Source organism: Carcharhinus amblyrhynchos, chromosome 23, assembly GCF_965287045.1.
Source record: "Carcharhinus amblyrhynchos chromosome 23, sCarAmb.v2.hapA, whole genome shotgun sequence".
NCBI lineage: Eukaryota > Metazoa > Chordata > Chondrichthyes > Carcharhiniformes > Carcharhinidae > Carcharhinus > Carcharhinus amblyrhynchos.
The window spans coordinates 46198719-46226223 of NC_137346.1; the positions used below are offsets into that span (position 1 = coordinate 46198719).

Consider the following 27505-nt stretch of genomic DNA (forward strand, 5'->3'; position numbering starts at 1 on the left):
TGCACAAGGAATGAAGTGGATAATGAGTTCAGCGTCTAGCCAAATTGTCTAACTTTTTTTTTGCTTTACTCAAAGTTGATGCATGGCACATTCTAAAAATGTCTAATTTTCGGACATTTCAGTTTTTGGACAGCCAGCCAGATTTGAGACAACGTACCCGTAATTTCATTTTCATCATGACTACATTTGGCTACAATGCTTCTCATTAACCCCACTGTACCAGTTCCAGTACTCATCCCCAAGTCACCCCACTCATTAACTCTTCCGTGACAGCACAGCTCAAATTACAACCTCCTTTGCTTCCTCTTCTTCAGTCAATTTTCAGTTCCTTTCAGACTACTTCACCTACTGTATTTTTTTTTAATCAATCGCCCTTGTGGAAATGGACCAAAAGCTTTGCGGAAGCCTGAAAAACCACCCATGGACCTCGCACTGTCCTGAAAGATTTGTGACTCCTCCACAAACGACATCATGCAAAATCTTACTCCGAATTTGGTTTACTCTTACAGTTCTCTATTTCCCCAGGTTGATCGATGTTTGTCATGACACTCACCAGTTCTTTCCCTGCAGTGAAGTCACACTAACGATCCTGTTATCTATTGGGTTTTCTTGCTTCCTCAGTATAAATGTGTCCCATTTCATGATGGTCATTATGTTTTAGGGGCGGCATGTGGGGCATCACAGTAGCACAGTGGTTAGCACTGCTGCTTCCCAGCGCAAGGGACTCAGGTTTGATTCCCAGCTTGGGTGACTGTGCGGAGTTTGCACATTCTCCCCCTGTCTGGGTGGGTTTCCTCCTACATTCTGAAAGACGTGCTGGTTGGTGCATTGACCTGAACAGGTGTCAGAGTGTGGCAACTAGGGTAATTTCACAGTAACTTCATTGCAGTGTTAACGTTAGCCTTACTTGTGACTAATAAATAAAATGAGGCACAGGAATTGGTCGAGCTAGGGAACCGTGGTGCACTAGGAAAGTTGATTCGCTGGTTAAAAAGAAAAAGGAGGCTTATGTCTGGATGAGACTTGAGGGCTCAGGTAGTGCACTAGAGAGCTTTAGATTGGCTAGGAGGGAGTTAAAGAGAGAGTTAAGAAGGGCTAAAAGAGGACATGAGAAGACTTTGGCTGACAGGATTAAGGAGAATCCTAAGGCGTTCTATAGATATGTTAAGAACAAAAGATTGGTTAGGGCAAGATTAGGGCCAGTTAGAGACAGCAGTGGGAATTTATGTGTGGAACCGGAAGAGATTGGAGAGGCATTGAACCAATATTTCTCTTCGGTGTTCACGCAGGGGGACATAAATGTAGCTGTGGAGAACACTGGGTTACAGGGTTGTAAACTGGACAGTATTGCAGTTGATAAGGAGGATGTGTTAGTTATTCTTGAGGGTTTGAAAATAGATAAGTCCCCTGGGCCGGACGGGATTTACCCTAGGATTCTCTGGGAGGCAAGGGAGGAGATTGCAGAGCCTCTGGCTCTGATCTTCAGGTCGTTGTTGGTCACCGGTATAGTGCCAGAAGATTGGAGGTTAGCGAATGTTGTCCCATTGTTTAAGAAGGGGAACAGAGACTTCCCCGGGAATTATAGACCGGTGAGTCTTACTTCTGTTGTGGGCAAGGTTTTAGAAAAAATTATTAGGGATAGGATTTATAGTTATTTGCAGAGTAATGAAATGATTAGAGATAGTCAGCATGGTTTTGTGGAGGGTAGGTCGCACCTTACTAACCTTATTGAGTTTTTTGAGAAAGTGACCAAAGAGGTGGATGGGGGTAAGGCAGTTGACGTGGTATATATGGACTTTAGTAAGGCGTTTGGTGAGGTTCACCATGGAAGCCTTCTGCAGAAATTGCAGATGTATGGGATTGAGGGTGATTTAGGAAATTGGATTAGGAATTGGCTGGCGGATAGGAGACAGAGGGTGGTGGTTGATGGTAAGTATTCGACATGGAGTTCAGTTACGAGTGGTATGCCTCAAGGATCTGTTTTGGGGCCACTGCTGTTTGTAATTTTTATAAATGATCTGGATGAGGGTATAGCTGGGTGGATTAGTAAATTTGCTGATGACACCAAAGTCGGAGGTGTGGTTGATAGTGAGGAAGGGTGTCTTAGTCTACAGGGAGACTTGGACAAGTTGCAGAGCTGAGCCGAGAGATGGAGGATGGAGTTCAATGCGGAAAAGTGTGAGGTAATTCACTTTGGCAGGAATAATGGATGTGTAGAGTATAGGGCTAACGGTAGGACTCTGACTAGTGTGGATGAACAGAGGGATCTAGGTGGATGTGTACATAGATCCCTGAAAGTTGGGAATCAAGTAGATAGGGTTGTTAGGAAGGCATACGGTGTCTTGGCGTTTATTGGTAGGGGGATTGAATTTAGGAGCCGCAGCGTCATGTTGCAACTCTACAAAACTCTGGTGCATCCGCACTTGGAGTATTGTGTGCAGTTCTGGTCCCCACATTATAGGAAGGATGTGGAGGCTTTGGAGACGGTGCAGAGGAGGTTTACCAGGATGTTGCCTGGTATGGAGGGGAGGTCCTATGAGGAGAGACTGAGGGATTTGAGGTTGTTTTCGTTAGAAAGAAGGCGGCTAAGAGGGGACCTTATTGAAACATATAAGATGATTAGAGGTTTGGATAGGGTGGACAGTGATAGCCTTTTTCCTCGGATGGAGAAAGCTAGCACGAGGGGGCATAGCTTTAAATTAAGGGGTGGTAGTTATAGGACGGATGTCAGGGGTAGGTTCTTTACCCAGAGGGTGGTGAGGGATTGGAATGCCCTGCCTGCTGCAGTTGTAAATGCGCCTAGTTTGGGGGCGTTTAAGAGATCCGTGGATAGGTTTATGGATGGAAAGGGATTGGTTTAGGTTAGAGGGTCATTGTTTTTTAACTGGTCGGCGCAACATCGTGGGCCGAAGGGCCTGTTCTGCGCTGTAATGTTCTATGTTCACTTTTACATTCCCTGAAATTCCAATCTCACTGCATTAGCTCTCCGAATCAACTCGTTTCTGCTCTAATTTTAATTATAAGTGATCATTGACTTTGAATGTATACTTGAGGCAATCTCTTCTCCTTAACCACTATGCTTTCCTTGGTGCCCCACCTTGTACATAAAATATTTTTTTTCCTCTGCTGTGCTTCCGATCTAACATTATTTAGCTACTTTCTAAGAAAGTAAATACACTTTTTTTTAAACAATTTTCGGGATTTCTAATCAGATCTATTCTTCTGCACATATAAGAACATAAGAACATAAGAAATAGGAGCAGGAGTAGGCCATCTAGCCCTTCGAGCCTGCCCCGCCATTCAATAAGATCATGGCTGATCTGTCATGGCTCAGTTCCACATTCCCGCCCTCTCCCCATAACCCTTCATCCCCTTGCCTATCAAAAACCTATCAACCTGCGTCTTAAAAATATTGAGCGAGGTAGCCTCCACCACTTCAACGGGCAGAGAATTCCAGAGATTCACCACCCTTTGAGTGAAGAAGTTCCTCCTCAACTCCGTTCTAAACCGCCCCCCCTTTATCTTGAGGCTGTGCCCTCTAGCCCTACTGTCCTTTCTGAGCGGGAAGAGCCTCTCCACCTCTATCCTATCCATCCCATTCAACATCTTATACGTCTCAATGAGATCTCCCCTCATTCTTCTAAACTCTAACGAGTACAAGCCTAATTTATTCAGCCTCTACTCATAGCTCAATCCCCTCAACTCCGGTAACAACCTAGTAAACCTCCTCTGCACTCCCTCCAAGGCCAAAATATCCTTGCGTAAGTGCGGCGACCAAAACTGCACACAGTACTCCAGCTGCGGCCTCACCTGTGCCCTATACAGCTGCAGCAAGACCTCCCTACTTTTATATTCAACTTAGGGATCTCCAGTTAGGGATCATAAAAAGACAATCAAGAAAGAAATTAAGATCGAAAGACTGCAGGTGTAGGCCATTCGGCCCATTGAGTCTGCTCTGTCATTCAATGAGATCATAAGAACATCAGAACATAAGAAATAGGAGCAGGAGTAGGCCATCTAGCCCTTCGAGCCTGCCCCGCCATTCAATAAGATCATGGCTGATCTGTCGTGGCTCAGTTCCACTTTCCCGCCCTCTCCCCATAACCCTTAATCCCCTCTCGTATCAAGAACCCATCAACCCGCTTCTTAAAAATATTTAGCGAGGCAGCCTCCACCACTTCAACGGGCAGAGAATTCCAGAGATTCACCACCCTTTGAGTGAAGAAGTTCCTCCTCAACTCCGTTCTAAACCACCTCCCCCTTATCTTGAGGCTGTGCCCCCTAGTCCTACTGTCTTTTTTGAGCGGGAAGAGTCTCTCCACCTCTATCCTATCCATCCCATTCATCATCTTATACGTCTCAATGAGATCTCCCCTCATTCTTCTAAACTCTAACGAGTACAAGCCTAGTTTATTCAGCCTCTCCTCATAGCTCAATCCCCTCAACTCCGGTATCAGCCTAGTAAACCTCCTCTGCACTCCCTCCAGGGCCAAAATATCCTTGCGCAGGTGCGGCGCCCAAAACTGCACACAGTACTCCAGCTGCGGCCTCACCAATGCCCTATACAGCTGCAGCAAGACCTCCCTACTTTTATATTCAATCCCCCTCGCTATGAAGGCCAGCATCCCATTCGCCTTCCTGACCACCTGCTGCACCTGCAAGCTGGGTTTTTGCGACTCATGCACAAGGACCCCGAGGTCCCTCTGCACCGTCGCCTGCTGCAGTTTTTCGCCACGTAAGTAACAGTCCTTCCTACCATTCTTCCTACCAAAGTGGACCACCTCACACTTGCCAACATTAAATTCCATTTGCCATTTCCTGGCCCATTCGCCCAGCCTATCTAGATCCTTCTGCAGACTCTCCACACCCTCCGCACAATTTGCCGTTCCCCCAATCTTGGTGTCATCAGCAAATTTCGACACCCTGCACTCGGTTCCCTCCTCCAGATCATCTATATAAATGGTAAACAGCTGAGGCCCCAGCACCGACCCCTGGGGCACCCCACTAGTCACCAACCGCCAATCCGAATAGCACCCATTGACCCCCACTCTCTGCCTCCTATTTGACAACCAATCCTCTATCCACGCTAACACCCTACCCCCAACTCCATGTCCCTCGACCTTCTGCAATAACCTCTTGTGAGGTACCTTGTCAAATGCCTTCTGAAAATCCAGAAAGACCACATCCACCGGCTCTCCTCTATCCACTGCCCTAGACACATCCTCATAGAACTCCAGTAAATTTGTCAGACACGACTTCCCTTTAATGAAACCGTGCTGCGTCTGCCCTATCAAGCAATTCCCTTCAAGATGCCTCGCAATTTCCTCCTTAATGACGGATTCTAACATTTTACCTACCACAGACGTTAAACTAACCGGCCTATAATTCCCCGCCTTTTGCCTGGCACCCTTCTTAAACAACGGCGTAACATTAGCTGTTTTCCAATCTTCCGGCACTTCCCCGGAATCCAGCGACGTCTGGAAAATAACCACCAAGGCATCCACTATCACCTCCGCCATTTCTTTCAGAACCCTCGGATGCATTCCATCCGGTCCTGGCGACTTGTCCACAATCAGCCCCTCCAGTCTGTCGAGCACCACCTCTCTAGTAACAGTAATGTCATTAAGACCCTCCAGTCCTACCACCTTTCCATCGCTAACACCTGGCAAATTGTTCACGTCCTCCTCCGTGAAGACAGAAACAAAAAAGTTATTCAAGACCTCAGCCATTTCCCCATCCCCTACCACTAGGTCCCCTTTCTCATCCTCTAAAGGACCAACATTCACCCTAGCCAGCCTCTTCCTTTTTATATATTTATAAAAACTCTTGCTATCCTTTTTTATATTAAGTGCTAGCCCAGCTTCATAGCTTCTCCTACCCTCCTTTATCAACTTCTTTGTCAATCTTTGTTGACATTTAAACCTTTCCCAATCCTCTTCTCGCCCATTGCTCTTAGCTACTCTAAATTCCTCCGCTTTTAATTTAACACTTTCCTTCACCTCCTTCGTTATCCACGGCTTATTACCTCTCCTCCTACTGTCCTTTTTGACCATCGGAATAAATTTCTGCTGAGCACCAAGAAAGATCTCCTTAAAGGTCCTCCACTGCTCCTCAGCAGACCTACCTTCCAACGCGCTCCCCCAGTCCACATTCACCAATTCTTCTCTCATCCTACCATACTCCCCTCTATTCAAACAAAGGACGCGTGTCCGGGAACCCACTTTCTCCTCCTCCATCTGCAACAGAAACTCCATCCAATACTAATTTCAGAAAGATCTTTTTAGTAAGAAAGCATAATTATTCTGATATGAGGATGGAGTAAAGTGGTAGATGAACTGTCAGAATTTTTTTGGGCAATGATTAGCTATGAAAAGAGCTTTACTGTAGTGCAGAATGCATGCATTTTCCAAGCACTATTCAATTTCCACACAGAGGGTCAAATATGATGGATAAGGAAGTCATTAACTTAATCACTATGATCAACCAACAGAACTGTACAAACTGCATTTAAAATAAGAATGTCATAATTTTTTTTAAATGTCTGAGGATAACTAGTTCAAATACTAAGATAGACACTTTACAGTTTCACTAAACAGTCCTACTCCTTTCAAAGGTCATCATATAATCTAACATGACCAAGCGAAAGGCTACAAGTAACACAGTGATGATCTTGGTAAAACAGGTTTTCTTTGGAACTTTTAGTGTTAAATAAAAAAGATTCATTTACAATATTAGAGATGGGCAAAATATGTTGATATATCACAGGACATCAGTGCAGGAGTTCCTCAGGGCAGTAATCCATGCCCAAGCATTTTCAGCTGCTTCATTAATGACCTTCCTTCCATCATAAGCTCAGAAGAGGGATGTTTGCTGATGACCGCACAATGTTTAGCATGATTTGCGATTCACAGATACTTAAGCAGTCCATGCCTCAAATGCAGCAAGACCTGGACAATATCCAGACTTGGGCTGACAATGGGCAAACAACATTCACGTGCCAGGAAACAATCATCTCCAATATGACAGAATCAAACCATCATCCCTAACATTCAATTACATAACTTGAATCCCACACTATCAATATCTTGAGGGTTACCCTTGACCCAAAACTGAATTGACTAGCTATCTCAATATTGTGGCTGCAAGAGTTGGTCAGAGGTTAAGCATTCTGTGGCTACTAACTCACTCCTGTCTTCCGAAGTCTGTCCACCATCTACAAGGCACAAGTCAGAAGTGTAATGGAATACTCTCAAATTGCCTGGATGGGTGCAGCTCCAACAATAATCAAGAAGCTTGACACTGGTCGGGGAAGAGCAACCCACTTGACTGGCACCCCTTCCACAAACATTCATTCCCACTACCACAGATGTTCAGTGCAGGTGTGTACACTATTTATGAGATGAACTGCAGGAACTCACCAAGGCTCCTCAGACAACATCTTCCAAACCCACAAATCCATAACCACTTTATCTAGAAGAACAAGGGCAGCAAATATATGAGAACACCGCCATCTGGAAGTTCCCCTTCAAGCTATTCACCATCCTTACTTGGAAATATATTGCCAATCCTTTGCAGCGGTCAATGTACAGGGTTACATTGCAGCCCCACTATGGAAAGTATATCCTTCCTTAAGACTAAATCCTTACATCGTACTCCAGGTGTGGTCCTACCAATGCCCTACATAATTGCAGCAAGATATCTTTACTCTTATGCTCCAACCTTCTGATGATAGACACTAACAAAACATTTACCTTCCTCATTAGTTACTGCGTCTGTATGCTAACTTCCTTTGATTTGTGTACAAGGACTCACAAATCCCTCTGAATACACTCACTTTTCAAAAATGTTCTATTTTTCTATTCTTCCTACAAAAAGGATTCTTCCACACTTTCCCAGATCATACACCATCTGCCACTTTCCTGCCCAATCACTTACATGCTCTCTATCCCTTTACAGACTTCTTGCGGCCTCTTCACAGCTCACTCTCCCACCAGTTTTGGATCATCTGCAAATGTGGATACGTTGCATTTGGCCTCCTCATCTCAGTCCTCAATCTACACTCAGTGTTTATAGATTATTAATATCTGAGACCAAACATTGACTTCTATGGCACTCCACTACTTACATCCTGTCAACCTGAAAATGCCCTGCTTATTCCTACTCCGTTTGCTGTGAGTTAACTAATCCTCAATCCAACTTACTACATTGCCCAATCACATGAGCCTTTGTGTTGAAACACTTTCTTTGGCACATATAATGAATGCCTTCTGAAAAACCAAATAGACTCAAACCATTGGATCCCCCTTACCCTGCAAGTTATAACCTCAAAAAACATCACATTGACTTTGACAAATCATCTTGCGTTGGAGATCATGATGCTGCTTTGTTGGTAACACATGAAGTTTAATTGATGAATGCATACATAAATATGTATAGTCCTGTCAGATTCCAAATTATGCTTAAGCAACAAGCATATTATTAACCTCTACCTTCCAATTTTATCATTATATGTTTTGTTGTAGGATCAGGACTTCAAACCTTCTTAATTTCAGTTCTAAACTGAAGTCGTCATAATATCCCCCCACTGGGGATTTAGGCCACTGTTCAAAATCTGCACATTTTGTTGATGCTCTGGCAAGGTTACAAGCATCAAGGAAGGGAGCAAATCCATATCCTATTTGAACTAAATGAGGGTACGGAGGTTGCGCTGGATGAAATATACACCACTACGAATAGCCTGGAGACGAAACATCCCGTGACCTTGGTCATCGTGGCCGGGGACTTCAATCAGGCCAAGCTCAAGAGCATACTACCAAGTTACCACCAACACGTGTCCTGCTCCACCAGAGGCCCAAACATCCAAGACCACTGCTACACCATTATCAAACATCTAGCGCTCTATCGCCCATCTACACTTTGGCAAATCAGACCACTAGGCTGTGCTCCTGCTCCCAGTTAAAGCAAAAACTGAAGCAGGAGAATCCATCAAATGAAGTTGTGCAACATTGGTCCAATGAGTCAGATGATCTCCTACGGGGCTGCTTGCAGTCGGTGGACTGGTCAGTATTTAAAAACTCTGCAACCAGCCTAACTGAGTACGCCACTACAGTAACTGACTTCATTAGTAAGTGTGTGGAAGACTGTGTGCCAAAGAAACAAATCCATGTGTTCCCCAACTGGAAATCATGGATGAACAAGGATATCCACTGCTTGAAGTCCAGGTCTCAGGCATTCAAGTCAGGAGACACTGACCTATACAAGCTAGATATGATCTAAGGAGATCCATCAAACCGGACCAAGCTAGAATCCCCGGCTAGCCACACTGACACCCGCCAACTACGGCAAAGTCTTCAAGTCATAACAGGCTACAAAATGAACGTAAGATCTTGGTCCAACGCAACACCCTGATGAGCTCAATGCATTCTACGTCTAATTTGAGCAAGAGATCAGTGAGACCATGCCCTCCACCGTGGAAGCCCCGGATGAGCCTGTGTCTAAGATCACCTTTGCAAATGTCAGAGTAGCTTTCTAGAAGTTCAACCTATGGAAAGCAACTGGCCTGGATGGGGTAAACACAGTAAGAAGTCTGACAACACCAAGTTTAGTGTTTACCCCAGTCCAACGCCAGCATCTCCACTGGATGCAGTAACCAGACGTGCACTCAGACCCTGTGCAGATCAGCTGGCAAGGGTATTCACAGACATCTTCAACCTCTTTTCACAACAATCTGAGGTCCCTAACTGCTTCACAAAGACGACCATCATCCCAGTACCTAAGAAAAACCAAGCAGCGTGCCTTAATGACTATTGGCCAGAGACTCTGGCGCTCGTTACAAAGTGCTTCAAAAGGCTAGTCATGGTACAAATCAATTCCAGCCTCCCAGACTATCTGGATCCATTACAGTTTGCCTATCGCCACAACAGGTCCACAATACACTTCACCTCCCTGGCCCTGCACTCAACCCTGGAACACCTAGACAACAAGTACACCTATGTCAGGCTCCTGTTTATTAACTTCAGCTCACCCTTCAACACCATTATTCCCACAAAACTTATCTCCAAACTCTGTGGCCTGGGTCTGGGCACTTTCCTCTGCAAGTGGATCCTGAACTTCCTAACTCACAGACCACAATCAGTAAGGATAATGTGTTGTCTGCCTGGTGCTCGGGTATGGGATGTCGCAGCTGGGCTGCAGAGGAACCTGGAGTGGGAGGGTGAGAATCCGGTCGTTGTGGTACATGTGGGTGCCGGCGACGTAAGCAAAATGCGGACTGAGGATCTGGGGAGGGAGTATGAAAAGCTGGGAATGGAATTAAAAAGTAGAACCGACAAGGTGGTCATCTCTGGGCTACTGCCTGAACCGAGTGCAGACGGGCCTAGGGTTGACAGGATTAAGGAAGTGAATGGGTGGCTCAGAGATTGGTGTGGGAGGAATGGGTTTGAATTTATGGGGCATTGGCACCAGTATTGGGGTAGGTGGGACCTGTTCGGGCGGGATGGGGTTGGTCTGAACCGTGCTGGGACCAGAGTGCTGGCGAATCGAGTAAAGAGGACTGTAGACAGGGCTTTAAACTAATTAGGGGGGGGGGGGGGGTGTGTGCGCGCACGCGAGGGTAGGTGATGTTACGAGGTCTAAAGTTAAGGAGAGGGTAAAGGTAAGGGAAGAGGCCGAGGATGTCCCAATAATAGAGGGAGTAGCGGGCGTGGGTATGGTTGGTGGCGTTACGGCAAATAGGGTCCAGGTGAAGGCTGGGATGAAAGCGCTTTATCTGAATGCACGAAGCATTCGGAATAAAGTGGATGAGCTGGTGGCGCAGATCGACACAAATGGATACGATCTGGTGGCCATTACAGAGACGTGGCTGCAGGGTGACAGGGACTGGGAGATGAATGTACAGGGCTATCAAGTGTTTAGGAAGGATAGACAGGAGGGAAAAAAAAGGGGGGGGGGGGTGGTGGCGTAGCTCTGCTGATTAAGGATAGCATCACGGTGGTAGCAAGGGATGATATTGGAGCCAAGGAGCAGAGGGTGGAATCGTTGTGGGTAGAGATTAGGAACAGCAAAGGGGGGAAGACGCTGGTGGGTGTCGTAAACAGGCCCCCGAATAATGATCTGGAGGTGGGGAGGGCTGTTAACGCGCAAATAAGTGCGGCATGCAGGAATGGAACAGCGATAATTATGGGGGATTTCAATCTGCATATTGATTGGTCGACCCATGTTGGACGCGGGGGGCTCGAGGAGGAGTTCTTGGAATGCTGCCGGGATAGTTTCCTGGAACAGTGAGTGTTGGAGCCGACGAGGGAGCGAGCTATCTTGGATCTGGTGCTATGTAATGAGGCGGGTAGAATTAGGGACCTTGCGGTGAAGGATCCTCTTGGGGAGAGTAATCATTGTATGGTGGAGTTTCTGGTGCAGATGGAGGAGGAGAAAGTGGGTTCCTGGACACGTGTCCTCTGTTTGAATAGAGGGGAGTACGGTAGGATGAGAGCAGAATTGGCGAATGTGGACTGGGGGAGCGCGTTGGAGGGAGGCTCTGTTGAGGAGCAGTGGAGGATCTTTAAGGAGATCTTTCTTGGTGCTCAGCAGAAATTTATTCCGATGGTCAAAAAGGATAGTAGGAGGAGAGGTAATAAGCCGTGGATAACGAAGGAGGTGAAGGAAAGTGTTAAATTAAAAGCGGAGGAGTTTAGAGTAGCTAAGAGTAGTGGGCGAGAAGAGGATTGGGAGAGGTTTAAATGTCAACAAAAATTGACAAAGAAGTTGATAAAGAAGGGCAGGAGAAACTATGAAGCTGGGCTAGCGCTTAATATAAAAAAGGATAGCAAGAGTTTTTATAAATATATAAAAAGGAAGAGGCTGGCTAGGGTGAATGTTGGTCCTTTAGAGGATGAGAAAGGGGACCTAGTGGTAGGGGATGAGGATATGGCTAAGGTATTGAATAGCTTTTTTGTTTCTGTCTTCACGGAGGAGGACGTGAATAATTTGCCGGGTGTTAGCGATGGAAAGGTGGTAGGACTGGAGGGTCTTAATGACATTACTGTTACTAGAGAGGCGATGCTCGACAGACTGGAGGGGCTGATTGTGGACAAGTCGCCAGGACCGGATGGAATGCATCCGAGGGTTCTGAAAGAAATAGCGGAGGTGATAGTGGATGCCTTGGTGGTTATTTTCCAGACGTCGCTGGATTCCGGGGAAGTGCCGGATGATTGGAAAACGGCTAATGTTACGCCGTTGTTCAAGAAGGGTGCCAGGCAAAAGGCGGGGAATTATAGGCCGGTTAGTTTAACGTCTGTGGTAGGTAAAATGTTAGAATCTGTCATTAAGGAGGAAATTGCGAGGCATCTTGAAGGGAATTGCTTGATAGAGCAGACGCAGCACGGTTTCATTAAAGGGAAGTCGTGTCTGACAAATTTACTGGAGTTCTATGAGGATGTGTCTAGGGCGGTGGATAGAGGAGAGCCGGTGGATGTGGTCTTTCTTGATTTTCAGAAGGCGTTTGACAAAGTACCTCACAAGAGGTTATTGCAGAAGGTCGAGGGACATGGAGTTGGGGGTAGGGTGTTAGCGTGGATAGAGGATTGGTTGTCAAATAGGAGGCAGAGAGTGGGGGTCAACGGGTGCTATTCGGATTGGCGGATGGTGACTAGTGGAGTGCCCCAGGGGTCGGTGCTGGGGCCTCAGCTTTTTACCATTTATATAGATGATCTGGAGGAGGGAACCGAGTGTAGGGTGTCGAAATTTGCTGATGACACCAAGATTGGGGGAACGGCAAATTGTGCGGAGGGTGTGGAGAGTCTGCAGAAGGATCTAGATAGGCTGGGCGAATGGGCCAGGAAATGGCAAATGGAATTTAATGTTGGCAAGTGTGAGGTGGTCCACTTTGGTAGGAAGAATGGTAGGAAGGACTATTACTTACATGGAGAAAAACTGCAGCAGGCGACGGTGCAGAGGGACCTCGGGGTCCTTGTGCATGAGTCGCAAAAACCCAGCTTGCAGGTGCAGCAGGTGGTCAGGAAGGCGAATGGGATGCTGGCCTTCATAGCGAGGGGGATTGAATATAAAAGTAGGGAGGTCTTGCTGCAGCTGTATAGGGCATTGGTGAGGCCGCAGCTGGAGTACTGTGTGCAGTTTTGGGCGCCGCACCTGCACAAAGATATTTTGGCCTTGGAGGGAGTGCAGAGGAGGTTTACTAGGCTGATACCGGAGTTGAGGGGGTTGAGCTATGAGGAGAGGCTGAATAAACTGGGCTTGTACTCGTTAGAGTTTAGAAGAATGAGGGGAGATCTCATTGAGACGTGTAAGATGATGAATGGGATGGATAGGATAGAGGTGGAGAGACTTTCCCGCTCAAAAAAGACAGTAGGACTAGGGGGCACAGCCTCAAGATAAAAGGGGGGCGGTTTAGAACGGAGTTGAGGAGGAACTTCTTCACTCAAAAGGTGGTGAATCTCTGGAATTCTCTGCCCGTTGAAGTGGTGGAGGCTGCCTCGCTAAATATTTTTAAGACGCGGGTTGATGGGTTTTTGATAAGAGACGGGATTAAGGGTTATGGGGAGAGGGCGGGAAAGTGGAACTGAGCAGCGACAGATCAGCCATGATCTTATTGAATGGCGGGGTAGGCTCGAAGGGCTAGATGGCCTACTCCTGCTCCTATTTCTTATGTTCTTATGTTCTTATCCTCAACACCAGTGCCCCACAAGGCTATGTTCTCAGCCCACTACTATACTCCTAATACACCTATGACTTTTGTGGCCAAATTCCCCTCCAATTCTATCTTCAAGTTTGCCGACGACACCACCGTAGTGGGTCAGATCTCAAACAATGACGATACAAGTACAGGAATGAGATAGACAATCTGGTGAACTGGTGCAGCAACAAGAATCTCTCCTTCAATGTCAACAAAACATCGACTTCAGGAAGCGTAAAAAAGAACATGTCGTTCTCTGCATCAACAGATGCAGAGTAGAAACAGTTGAGAGCTTCAAGTTTTTAGGTGTCCAGATCACCAACAACCTGTCCCCCAATGCCAACACTATAGTTAAGAAAGCCACCGACGCCTCCACTTTCTCAGAAGACAAAGGAAATTTGGCATGTCAGGTATGACTCACAGCAATTTAGAGAAGTCAGCAACTTTTACAGATGCACCATAGAAAGCATTCTTTTAGTTGTACCACAGCCTGGTATGGCTCCTGCTCTGCCCAAGGCCGACAGAAACTACAAAAGATCGTGAATGTAGCCCAATCCATCACGCAAACCAGCCTCCCATCCACTGACTCTGTGTTCACTTCCCGTTGCTTCGGCAAAGCAGCCAGCATAATTAAGGACTCCATGCACCCCAGAAATTCTCTCTTCCATCTTCTTCCATTGGGAAAAAGATACAAAAGTCTGAGATAATGTGCCGACCGACTCAAGAACAGCTTCTTCCCTGCTGCTATTAGACTTTTGAATGGGCTTACCTTGCATTAAGTTCATCTTTCTCTACACCCTAGCTATGACTGTAACACTACATCCTGCACTCTCTTCCTTTCCTTCTCTATGAACGGTATATTTTGTCTGTATAGCGTGCAAGAAACAATACTTTTCACTGTGTTAATACACGTGACAATAATAAATCAAATCAATTATTTTCAAACTAAGAAAAAACCTCATCTTGATACAGAAGGCAAATCTTTAACTGACAAGGGAAGACGATGTCCATGATTGCACCCACTTCCAGATTCATCACAGGCAGATTTGCAAGTGCGTAGAGAACACCCACGCAGCTATCGTTAAGTTATTACAATAATCAAACAGACAATTAGCTTGGAATTTAACCCAACATTCCAAAGATTCACCATCCTCTTGAGTGAAGAAATTCTTCCTCACTTCAGTCTTAAATGTCTGTCACAATTTGTGTTCCCACCCAGTTTGGGGTCACCACAGATTTGAAAATATTACAATTGGTTTCAACATTCAAATCATTATATAGATTGTAAGCTGCTGTGGACCTAGCACTGACGCCCCACCAGTAACACCCATCCTGAGGATGAGCTGTTTATTCCTCCTTTATGTTTTCTGTCTGTTAACCAATTCTCAATCCATATTACCCCAAATGCCACTCCAATTCAATTTACCACCCTCTTGTGTGGGACCTCAGCAGAAGACTTCTGCGAATCCAAGTACACCATATTCATTTGTTCTCCTTTATCTATGATGCAACTAGTATCATCAAAAAACTGCTAGATTGTCAAACATGATTTCCCTTTCATAAATCCTTGTCGACTCAAATTTACCATCCTTGTCTACTGACATCAAATTAGTCAGTCTGTAGTTCACAGAATCCTACAATGTAGAAGAGGCCATTAGGCCCATTGAGTCTGCACAAAATACAATCCCACCCACGCCCTATCCCCATAACCCCATGCATTTACTCCAGCTAGTCCCCCTGTCACGAAGGGGCAATTTAGCATAGCAATCCACCTAACCTGTACATCTTTTGGATTATGGGAGGATGCTGAAACTGGAGCACCTGGAGAAAACCCACACAGACACGGGGAACCTATGCAAACTCCACACAGGCAGTGATCCGAGGAGGGAATCAAACCCGGGTGCCTGGTGCTGTGAGGCAGCTGCGCTAACTATTGTGCCACTGTTCTTCAATCTCCCTCTTCCTTTTTTAAATAGTGGAATTATATTTCCCTGTTCTCCACTATAAATTCTCCTGCCCCACCTGTAATGGGCCCATATTTGTCCTAGCTAATTTTATACTTTTCACATACAGTCTGCTTTTCTGTTCCTCACTAGTTTGCATTCATACTTTCTTGGTCCTCGGCTGCCGGGTTCTGAATTGCTCCCAAGGTCTCTAGGCTTACCATGTTTTTGGGCATCCTCATATAAGGCTTTGATCTTATGAAATCTTTAACTTTTCTCTTAAGCACAGTTGATATATCTTTTCCTTTGGGTGTTCATGCCTTAGAGGAATGCACTTCTGTTGTTGATTGTGTAACATTTCTTTCAATACTAGTCAATTGTCAAACTTTTTAGGATTTTTTTCCTAATCTACCATAGCCAACTTGCCCTTCATACCTCCATAATTTCCTTTCCTCAGATTTAAGAGCCAGGTTTCAGAATGAACAACATCACTCTCAAACTCAAAACAAAATTCTAACATATTATGGGCATTATTTCCCAAAGGCTCCTTCACAGCAAGGCTATTAATTAGCTCTTCCTCATTACACTACACTAAATCCCCAGGTGCCTCCTCAACACACTGCTCCATAAACCCATCTTGTACACACTCCACGAACAACTCCTCCAAAGTATTAGATTTGGTTAACCCAGTCAATGTGTAAATTGAAATCATCCATTATTACATCACATTACACAAATCTCTAATTTCTTGATTTATACCATGCCCAACATTAGCACTACAGTTTGGTGGCCCATAACAACACCCATCAATGTTTGCTGCCCCTTGCTGTTTCTTAGCTCCATCCAAATTGATTCTACCTCTTGACCCCTTGATTGAAGATCCTTTCTTAATGACGTAACTAATATCGTTTCTTATTAAGAGTGCTACCCCATCTCCTTTTCATTTTTACCCAGCCCTCCTAAATGCCAAGTCCTTAGTGATGTCTGTTACTCGCCAAGGTCAACCAGGCGTAAGCACAGTGAGCAGTGTTTCTTCACTCAAACCGACAGGCTGGAAGCCTTCAAACAGTAAATATCTACAGCCATGTATACCTTCTTCTGAGATTGTGTTATCGATGCTCTATAGGTGATTTCAAACTTCTTGAGAGTGAGTTCACCGTGGACTTGGCTCATTTTGAGCTGCACTTTCCTGCTATCAGCCTTCACCATAATGTGACAGCAGCCCATACAATTCTACTTTAGATCTCTGATGAGGAACAAGGGCAGTGCCAATACCAGACATACCAGCACCATGTTCCGAGACTGAAAGCCTCTCCCTGGAATTCTCCTTTCTTTCACAAGCAGTGTGAATAATGAGTGTGGGAAATGAATTTGTGGAGAGAAAAGAAGGACAACAGTTCCAGCCTCTGCAGTATTTTGCTTTTATTTTATTATAGTTGTGAATGGTGACTGTGGGATGGGTGTGAGATTTATCAGTAAGATGGGGGTGAGCATCAGAGTTGGCTGCGGGGGAGCAGGAGATGAGTAGAGATTTACGATGTGTTGGTCTGTTGACTGCTGTTCAGGAGAATGCTGAGAAAAATCAGACAGCAGGACTTGGCGCCTTGAAAGTCTTATGCCATTCATCTTTCCTATCCAAGTGAGGTTCTTTGACCCTCTCAAGGGACTGTTGCCAGGTTTGAAGACCACAGCCTACCCACTTCCTCAGCTACTTCCATCCATCTTGCCTTTGTTGGAGAACCTGGCTTATACTTCCCCTCCTTAACCAACATGGCATCGCAGTAGTCCCTCAGATCCCACAGCAGGACTGCCAGGTGAGAATGAGACGTGGGCCTTTTTAGGTTTTCTTTCAATTCCTGTGATTGCTGAAGGCAATCTGGCATCTGTTGACTTGACCAGGAGTACTTGCTTGATAAATTTAGTGTATCAGTCTGTCCAGACACACTGATTAGTCACAATCACTGAAAACAGGATCCAAATACCAAAGCCAAGTTAAAGAACCCAGGTAAATCCTGCATCAATTACAACTAGACCCCAATCCATGACTGGCCCCCCTTTGCGAGCGAGTCTATTCAGCTGAGATTGAGATTGCACCCAGGGTTTTTGATCATGTCACAATAGGTTCCAAGCTGTTCAGTTTCACTTGCCCAATAAGTATACTGTATCAAATACAGAGCTTTCCCTGCATCCTAAAGATATGATAAACAAGTTGCAAGGTCAGAAAATTTTGAACTCAACAGTCGATATTCTTGTCTGCCCACTTCAACAGTAAATGTACGAGGCTTGTTCAGCCAATTCACATTGCCTTTTGCACTGATGGTCCCTCAGTTCAAGAGCGGTCTTTTTTTTCCTCACACACATATCCATTTTATCCAAGTTCAGAAACTCTCACCCATGCACTCCTCTTCCAATGGGTCTATGCAACATGCCATTTACTCTCATTAACCTATCCACTCTGGAAAATGGTTTAGTAAGCTTACCACAGAAAACAACATTTTGACCGAAATCAGTTGTCTTGGTTATAATTTGTTAACTTTGAGAGTGAGTTACATTTAAACTGTTATAAATACAGCCACCCTTCCATACAAAACAATCAGCAATTAAGTTTTATATTTGAAATGACAGCTTTTCTACCAAGTTCTGTCCTCGAGTGTAATTGAGCTTGTTTTCACCCTGAACAACCTTTCCTTCAATCCACTCAGTTCTGTAATTTCATATGGCACCGGGTTATGACAATCATTTGGAGAGCGGTGCAGATACAATAGGCTAAATAGCCTTTTTCTGCACCATAACATTTCAATGATTATTACTTCCTCCAGTATGCCTGACTTTTTGTAGGACGTGCAGAGCATTCATTATTCCAGTGTTGATCAGGTCCCCTCCCTTATACTTTTTTCCATTTCAATAGATGACTATATTACCACTTGCCATGAACTGGAAAATTTCACTGACGTCGTTTCCAATTTCCATCCTTCTCTCATCTTTATCTAGTCCATCTTGGACACTTCTCATCCCGTCCGTGGCTTCTCGGTCTCCTTCTGTGCATCTAGGGTATCAATTAATATTGACTACAAACCTCTTGATTACCTTGACTAAATTTCTTCACACCCGGCTTCCTGTAAGGATGCCATTCCATTTCCCTTGTTTTCTTGTCACCCTCTGTTCTAATGATATAACCTTCCATACTAGTGTTTCTGAAAAGTCTTCCTTTTTCCTCAAAGTTTAACCATCCAACGTAGCTGATGGAATCCTCCACTATGTTTCATGCAGTTCTGCTGTCACCCCTCCCCTCTCTACCCTGTACCATGATAGAGTTTCACCTGTCCTCACCTTTCACCCCATCAACCTTCATATTGAACAGATCATCCTCTGCCATTTTCACCAGTTCAGTGTGATACTACACTAAACATGTTCCTTCCCACCCTTCTGAGCATTCCAAAGAATGTTCTCTGTACAATATCCTTGACCACTCATCAGACATCCCAATCACCTCCCCCGTTCCTTTCAGTACTTCTACCTCCACATTGTTCGACGTGTCTTTATGTTCTTTTCCTTTTGCTGACTTGCTTCATTTCTTCGCGTTGCATTCAAATGGTTATCTCACCATACATAGCCCATCTGGACCTGTTCCATTATTATCCCCACGACCGTTCTCTCTGACTTTTGCATCATGAAATCCTTGTTTTTTTAATCTCTGAGAAACTAGAGGCCAGTCAGCCTGAACTCACTTTTGGGAAAATTATTGGAAACATTTCTGATAGTATTAATCACCAAAGGTGCTGGAATCTGAAACATCAACAGGAAATGCTGGAAAACCTCAGCAGGTCTGACAACATCTGTGGGGAGAGAGACAGCCAATGTTTCGAGTCTAGATGACCCTTTGTCAGAGCTCTGAATCTCGAAACGTCAGCTCTATTTCTCCCTACAGATGTCGGCAGACCTACTGAGAATTTCCAGCATTTTTTGTTTTCGTTGTAGTATTAATGGCCGATTGGAAATTCACAGATTAATCAAGGTCAGTCAGGTTGGAATTGTCAAAAAAAGGTGGTATCCAACTTAAGTGAATAAGTTTTTTGAAACGGTAATAAGGAGATTCTATGAGGAGAGAGCGTTAGATCTACAATGCACTTTGACAAGGCTTTTGAAATGGTCAGATACTGCAGACTGCTCCAAAGATTGTGGGACTTAAGAGAAAATTGTCTCAATGACAGGAAGCAGTTAAACGGTGTTTTAATAACCAAAATGTTTTTTTCCCAATGGGATTCCACAGGGTCCATTAGGGTTTCTTGCCATTCAAATCAATGATTTAGAGAAATGTAAGCAGTTCTGATGAAGGGTTGCCATTGACCCGAAATGTTAATTCTGCTTCTCTCTACAGGTGCTGCCTGATCTTTTGAGTATTTTCAGCATTTTTGTTTTTATTTTAAATGTAGGGAGCTTGACAAACCAGTTTGCAGATGATACGAATAATATGTGTGCTTAATAGCGAGGAAGAAAGCTGCAGTTTGCAAAAAATTATCAGTAACAAAATGGAAAATGGCATTTAATCCAGAGGAATGTGAGGTATGTATTTGGGAAGATCAAACAAGGTAAAGGGCGCCACAACTAAGTACTGAGATTCTGAGAAGTAGATGGGAATAAATTGAGCTTGCAGTGATGTCTGTAAGTACAGGAAATTAGTCGCTCAGGTAGAAAAAGTGGTAAGAAGGCATACAGAGCACTTTCATTTATTAGCCAAGGCACTGAGTATAGAAGCAGGGTGATAATGCTACAACTGTATAAAATGCTGGTTAGACAGCAGCTAGATTACTGCACACAGTTCTGCTCACCACATAACTGAATTGGTACGATCACAGTGGAGGAGGTACAGATTAGATTTACAAGGATTAGCCAGGAATCCAAAATTTTAGTGACAAGTATTGGATAAACTGGGGCAGTTTTCTTGGGAATAGAGAAGGCTAGAATAGGGAGGTTTAATTAAGATGTATAAAATTTTGGTGAATTTAGGTAAAGTGGATCTGAAAGACCGATTTTCTTTAATCGGTAAAATCATTAATCGGGGACACAAATTTAAAATAATTGGTAGTAAGATTAGGGGGAATTGAGGAGTAAACTTTTTACTCAGAAGGGTGGAAATCAGGCCTGTGGAGAAGCTGTGACCCTCAAAACAATTTAAAAACACTTAGATACATAGTTAATGTGCCAGAACCTAAAGGGTAACTGATGAAGCGCTGGAGGGGGAGTTTAAGCTGTAAAACTTTTTATCCTCCACAGGCCTAACAGATTGAAGAGCATCCCTCTGTGCTAGAAGTCCTTCAAGGAAAGACTGTGCTTAATTTTTGTGTGCTGGCATTTGAAATATGCTTCTGTGACAACAAAAATGAAACTTTATACTCAAGCATCTCTGGCACAGCCCTTTTTTCTGCAAGAATAGACATGGGTGAGTTCTGAGACATTCCTTCAAGCTTGTTGGTGATTACCTGAAGCTAACAAAGTTTCCTCTGTTTACTCATCAAATAATTGTTTCCCATCAAAAGGTAGACAGGTTTATTTGGTAGCATGGACTTTCAGAGCACTGCCCTTCATCAGGTGAGTCACCTGATGAAGGGGCAGCGCTCCGAAAGTCCATGCTACCAAATAAACCTGTTGGTCTTTAACCTGGTGTTGTGAGACGACTTACTGTGCAACTACTTAGCAGTTCAACACCGGCAACTCCATATCATCATCAAAAGGCAAACCAGTGCATTTAATCATAACATTAATCCTGATTCTCTCTTCAAGCAGGCGTGTGTGCAGAGATGGTGAGGATTAGGTGTGGTTTATCATGAGCTGTCATTCCAAATTATATTTGATAATTTGGTAACTTTTCATGTGACATAATTTTGAACTCTGCCATTATGCCAAATGACTTCCTAGAGGTATCAGTGAGACCAAAAGAGCTCCAAGATAATTACCATAAGCCTACTATCCAATAACAAAATCATTAACAGGGCATATAGAAGTAGGAATAGAAAATTGCATTAGCTGCACTCTGCAATTAGTCCTCACGATCAACAGTCAGCCACCATTTCCCGATGCCGCAGAAATCTAGATGTGTCAACAATTTGTTCACTCACCTTGTTGATTCAGGTGTGGATTCTATCTGAGTTTTGAAGAAAGGTTAATATCAGAAGCATTTTAAGCAGTATGTTCTAACTGCAGCTGCTGTCGGCCTGTTTAAGATTTACAGCATTGGCAACTAAGTGGTTTTTGTTGCCAATGATTTATTGTTAAATTGGTGTCCCTTTGACCAAAACTTTCTTCAGTAATTTCTCTGATTTTGCAACCGGTGTGCTGTAATGCTGTAGCCATGGTTATCCCAGCTGAGCCTTCTCTCCCAATTACTAAATTAGGTGCACACTCCCTCATGCAATAATTTCAAGATATGAATGCCACACTGCCACAAGTCTTACTTTGCAATTACCAGTCAAGTGCACCAGAACAAGGTGGTTGGATAAGCATTAATACACACTTTCGACCTTGATACAAAACTAAATATTGCTGGCATCAGCCAAACGAGTAGCCAGATGGGGAAGTATTGCTCTAGAAAACCAAAAAAACCCATACATTTAATGACATGTGGTGTTACCTCTACAGAAATGAAATGGACTGACATAAAGGCTTAAAAATGGATTCTGCGCCACTGAGCTTCATTAGCCCTTAAAACACAGAAAATAAATACCAAAAATGCTTCCACATGAGTGTAACAAGGTTTCCTTCAACTTACACTCCACATGTACCAGTAGGTAAATGCATTAGTGAGGTTTGCATGCTGGGCTACAGAAATGCCTCACTGATAACTGTCCACACGATGTGTTAACACAGTTATAATTATCAGTGTTAGATTCCAGTCAGCCAGCTCAGGCATGGTGCCAATAGATCAACCCTAATTAGTATATTCACACTGTCAGTTATGTTCATTTTGCAGCATGTTCTTCATGCTAATGACAATTCCCTGATCCCCTTCTTACCTCAAAGAAGCGTCATACCCATACTTGCTGATGTGTCTCACTTACTGATTTGCTGACTTTTCTCTTTTAGCTGCAGTGCTATATGTCTCACATAAATCTGCATTTGAAGATGCTCGGGTTCTCTTGTATAACTAGCACATTAATTGGCTTCAAGTCACATGACATAAACAAGCCATTTTCAGTTAGCCCAGCAACAGAACAGTACCATGGGAATTAATTGGACACAGCAATTCTAAGATGACTTCTTACTTAAGATAATCAAAGATGATATTAATTCCTATTAAGAGCCTCTTACAGCCATTTGCTGCAATATTTATCAATTTTGTCAAGGTAAAGTAGAATTGTGCAATGGCACAACAATTCATTCACCAGAACCAAATGATACTACTCAATAACAACAATATTTTCTCCTTAAGAAACTGTGTTTGGGGGAGTGGGGGGGGGGGCGCAGCGGAGAGAGACTGGACCTCAGTTTAACATCTCATTCAAAAGACAGCACCTGAGACAGTGAGGCAATCCTACAGTTCTCCACTGGAGTGCCAACCTTGTAGTCCAGTCTATAGAGTGGAACTTGAAACCACAACCTTCTGACTCAGAGGCATGAGTGCTTTCAGCTGAACCACAAGTGATACACAATGCCAGAATCAGAGGATTAGATAGTTCAGAGTAATCTTGGGCTGGAGAAGGTTACAGATATAGGTGCAATATTAATGGATTTATACAAATGTAAGAATTTTAAATTAGAAACATGAGGGAATCGGGAGGACTTGTAAATCAGCAAGGATAAGAGGTGGATGTGTAAACAAGAACTGGCACTGAAGAGAATATGGGCAAAGTTTTAGATAAGTTGATGTTTTTAGAGGATGAGAAGTACAGTCAGTACAAACCAAGAAAAGCCAAAATTTTATGGCTAACAGCGGCACTGAGAAAGGTTCCAGCGACAGCTGACATGAGCATGTTTCCGAGTTGGAAGTCAGCAGTCCTTGTGATGTAAAGTGAGCAAGGTCAGATGCTCAGTTCAATATCAAAATGGCACCAAGGATTTATACAGTTTGGTTAGCTTGAGACAAAGGTCAAGGAATTAAATGAGATTGGTGCCAAGGATTGGCAGGGAAGAAAAACAACATTTCGAACCTTTCCAATGTTTAATCAGAGGAAATTGCAGTTCATTCACAACGAGATACGAGACAAGCAGTCTGATGCCACAGGGGCACTAAAGCGGCTGAAAGAGCTCATTGAGACATCAAGTTGAGTGCCATCAGCATAGAGTGGAAGTTGCATACAGATACAAAATCTCCAAAGCTTGTTGTTTTAAATTTACTTGAAATATATCACTTCAAATTTGGCAGACAGAGAGATTGAAGGGGCAATTTTTTGATTGGGCTTTCTTGATGAAGTTCATATTTAACTATGTTTGTTGGTTCCTAAACTGAGGTTACAGACCCACTGGAATCTATCATGATTCTCCATGGGGTCCACAAAATAACCTCAACAGTAGAGGATAGGAGTTTTCAAAATAACTGGGACGTATCATGAAATCAACTTATCTGCTTTTAGCTACCAACCTTAAAAAGAATTATCTTAGTAAATGGTTCAAAGTGAATGAGCTTTGAATACATCTTACTTCTGAAAAAATTAGTATCACAAGTACTAAAATTTGAGGTTTTATACGCATACGTCAAAATGAATGGGAGATGCAGGATTCAGAATGTAAAACTGCAATGCATTTTATCCCCCCTACTTGGCTGATGTAATCATAGAATCTCTACAGTACAGACAGAGTTCATTCTAGCTATCAAGTCTGCACCAACTCTTCGAAAAAAAACATCTTACGCAGGCCCTATCCCCACAATATTTACCCCACTAATCTCCCTAATCTAAACATCTTGAGACACTGAGGAGCAATTTAGCATGACCAATCCACCTAACCCGCACATCTTTGAACAGTGGGAAAAAACTGGAGCACCCAGAGGAAACACACGCAGACACGGGAGAATGTGAAAACTCCACATAGTCACCTAAGATTGGAATTAAACCCAGGTCCCTGGCACTATGAGACAGCAGTGTGAGACCACTGTGCCACCATGTCACCCTCAATATATATATACTTAAAGTCCTAAGCTTGTCATATTGTGTTCAAAGAACACAGGTAGTAATGTTTAAATTATGTAAATTAGAAACATCAAATGAAAGTTACATTCATTGGTGGAGTAGGTTTAGTGACATCACCGCATTCATTCTCAGAATTGATAGCTCCAGAAAATATGAACACTGTTTTAGAAATATCACATCTACTATCATAGAATAACTTCATACTTAAGGTTTAGTCTAAGAGACTTCTCTATTACAGTTTTATGGTCAAACACAAGAGCATCAGTTCTGTGTATGGATTTCTATGGATTTGTTATTTTGGACTTCAAGCCATGCTGTATTCGATTCAGGATGGAATGGGCGACATAGAGTCTCAAACAGCCAGGAAGACTTTGGGTTCTGAAGAATTATAAATGAAAGCCCTTTGCAGTAAATATATAGGTACAATCATGGTAGCCAAGCTAAATATCTTTTTTTATAGCCATCAACAGGTTGACTGAAAGTAACTGCACATATACAAACATCAATCTAGACTCAAAATCATTTGCAACACATGCTCAATGATGGCAATGTTGACAAAAGGACTAAGTACAGTGGGAGGAACTAGGTCACTGGGCAAGTATGCAGGCATCATCTGCCATAGCTGTTGAAGACAGTCTTGATCTCACTGGAGTCAACCAAAATGTTATTTTTAGTATCAAAGACTAGCACAATGACCTGTCTTCAAATGAAAGTAGGAAGAGAGCAGTCATTTCTATCACAATGTGCAAAGGAGCTTCTTACTCGAAGGGTGGAATGCCTGCATGATACATTGATATGGGCCGTGTATAAGACTGCAGCAGTCTGTGGCTGTAATCAATCACTCCTGGGAGAATTCTACCATTTCTTTGAGAATCTCAGCAATTTCTGACTCAACTGCAAGATGAAACCTACACTCCAGTGGGCTGTAGAAAGGAGAAAGTTAGTCAGACTATCTATAAACTGTCTGAGAGTCAGAGGGGTTTACAGCATGGAACCAGGCCCTTCGACCCAACTTATCCATGCCACCCATTTTTTTAAAACCCCTAAACTAATTCCAATTGCCAGCATTTGGTGCATATCCCTCTATACCCATCGTACCCATGTAACTATCTAGATCCTTCTTAAAAGATAAAATTGTACCCGCCTCTACTACTACCTCTGGCAGCTTGTTCCAGATACTCACCACCCTCTGTGTGAAAAAAATTGCCCTTCTAGATACTTTTGCATCTCTCACCTTAAACCTATGCCCTCTAGTTTTAGACTCCCCTACCTTTGGGAAAAGATATTGACTTTGTCTGTGCCCTCACCATTTTATAAACCTCTCTGGTGTCTTGCCAAAAATAAGCAACAGTGCAGGGAGTGGAGTAGGGGGAGAGAAAGAGATATTTGGTATTTCTAAAAGATTGTGACAAATAGGCTTAATAAAAAGTGATGAATGCGTGTAAGCACAATCATAGATTGAAAAGACAGGTCTAATGTTTATGCAGCATCTTCAGGGCAAGCTAAAACATTTAATACCAATGAATAATTTCCAGTTTTAGGCTCACAAGCACAGCAGACAAGTATACATAGATGCAACAAATAAGATGAATGGGTTCAGGAAAAGTGTTAACCATGACACCTGGAGAAGGCCCAGCCATACTTCAAACAGCATTATATGATATTTCACATGCACTGAATAGACAGGCAGGGCTTCATCTAAAATTACATCAGTGGTAGGGAAATTATTGGAGAGGATTCTGCAAGACAGGATTTATTCCCACTTGGAAATAAGTAGACATATTAGCGAGAGGCAACGTGGTTTTGTTAAGGGGAGGTCGTGTCTCAACAAACTTGATCGAGTTTTTTGAGGAAGTGACGATGACGATGCTGATTGATGAGGGTAGGGCAGTAGATGTTGTCTACATGGACTTCAGTAAGGCTTTTCACAATGTCTGTCATTACAGACTGGTGCAGTAGGTGAAGTTGCATGGGACCAGAGGTGAGCTGGCAAGGTGGATTCAAAACTGGCTCGGTCAAAGAAGAACATAAGAACATAAGAAATAGGAGCAGGAGTAGGCCATCTCGCCCTTCAAGCCTGCCCCGCCATTCAATAAGATCATGGCTGATCTGTCGTGGCTCAGTTCCACTTTCCCGCCCTCTCCCCATAACCCTTAATCCCCTCTCTTATCAAAAACCCATCAACCCGCGTCTTAAAAATATTTAGCGAGGTAGCCTCCACCACTTCAATGGGCAGAGAATTCCAGAGATTCACCACCCTTTGAGTGAAGAAGTTCCTCCTCAACTCTGTTCTAAACCGCCCCCCCTTTATCTTGAGGCTGTGCCCCCTAGTCCTACTATCCTTTCTGAGTGGGAAGAGTCTCTCCACCTCTATCCTATCCATCCCATTCATCATCTTATACGTCTCAATGAGATCTCCCCTCATTCTTCTAAACTCCAACGAGTACAAGCCTAGTTTATTCAGCCTCTCCTCATAGCTCAACCCCCTCAACTCCGGCATCAGCCTAGTAAACCTCCTCTGCACTCCCTCCAAGGCCAAGATATCCTTGCGTAAGTACGGCGCCCAAAGCTGCACACAGTACTCCAGCTGCGGCCTCACCAATGCCCTATACAGCCACAGCAAGACCTCCCTACTTTTATATTCAATCCCCCTCGCTATGAAGGCCAGCATCCCATTCGCCTTCCTGACCACCTGCTGCACCTGCAAGCTGGGTTTTTGCGACTCATGCACAAGGACCCCGAGGTCCCTCTGC

The 27505-nt window shown here is 43.8% G+C and overlaps 1 protein-coding gene across 5 annotated transcripts in view; it reads right to left on the reverse strand.

Annotated features, from left to right (window-relative positions):
* The window catches only part of cux1a (cut-like homeobox 1a), a 507476-nt gene that overhangs the window by 349909 nt on the left and 130062 nt on the right, over nucleotides 1–27505 (reverse strand). The window lies entirely within an intron of this gene.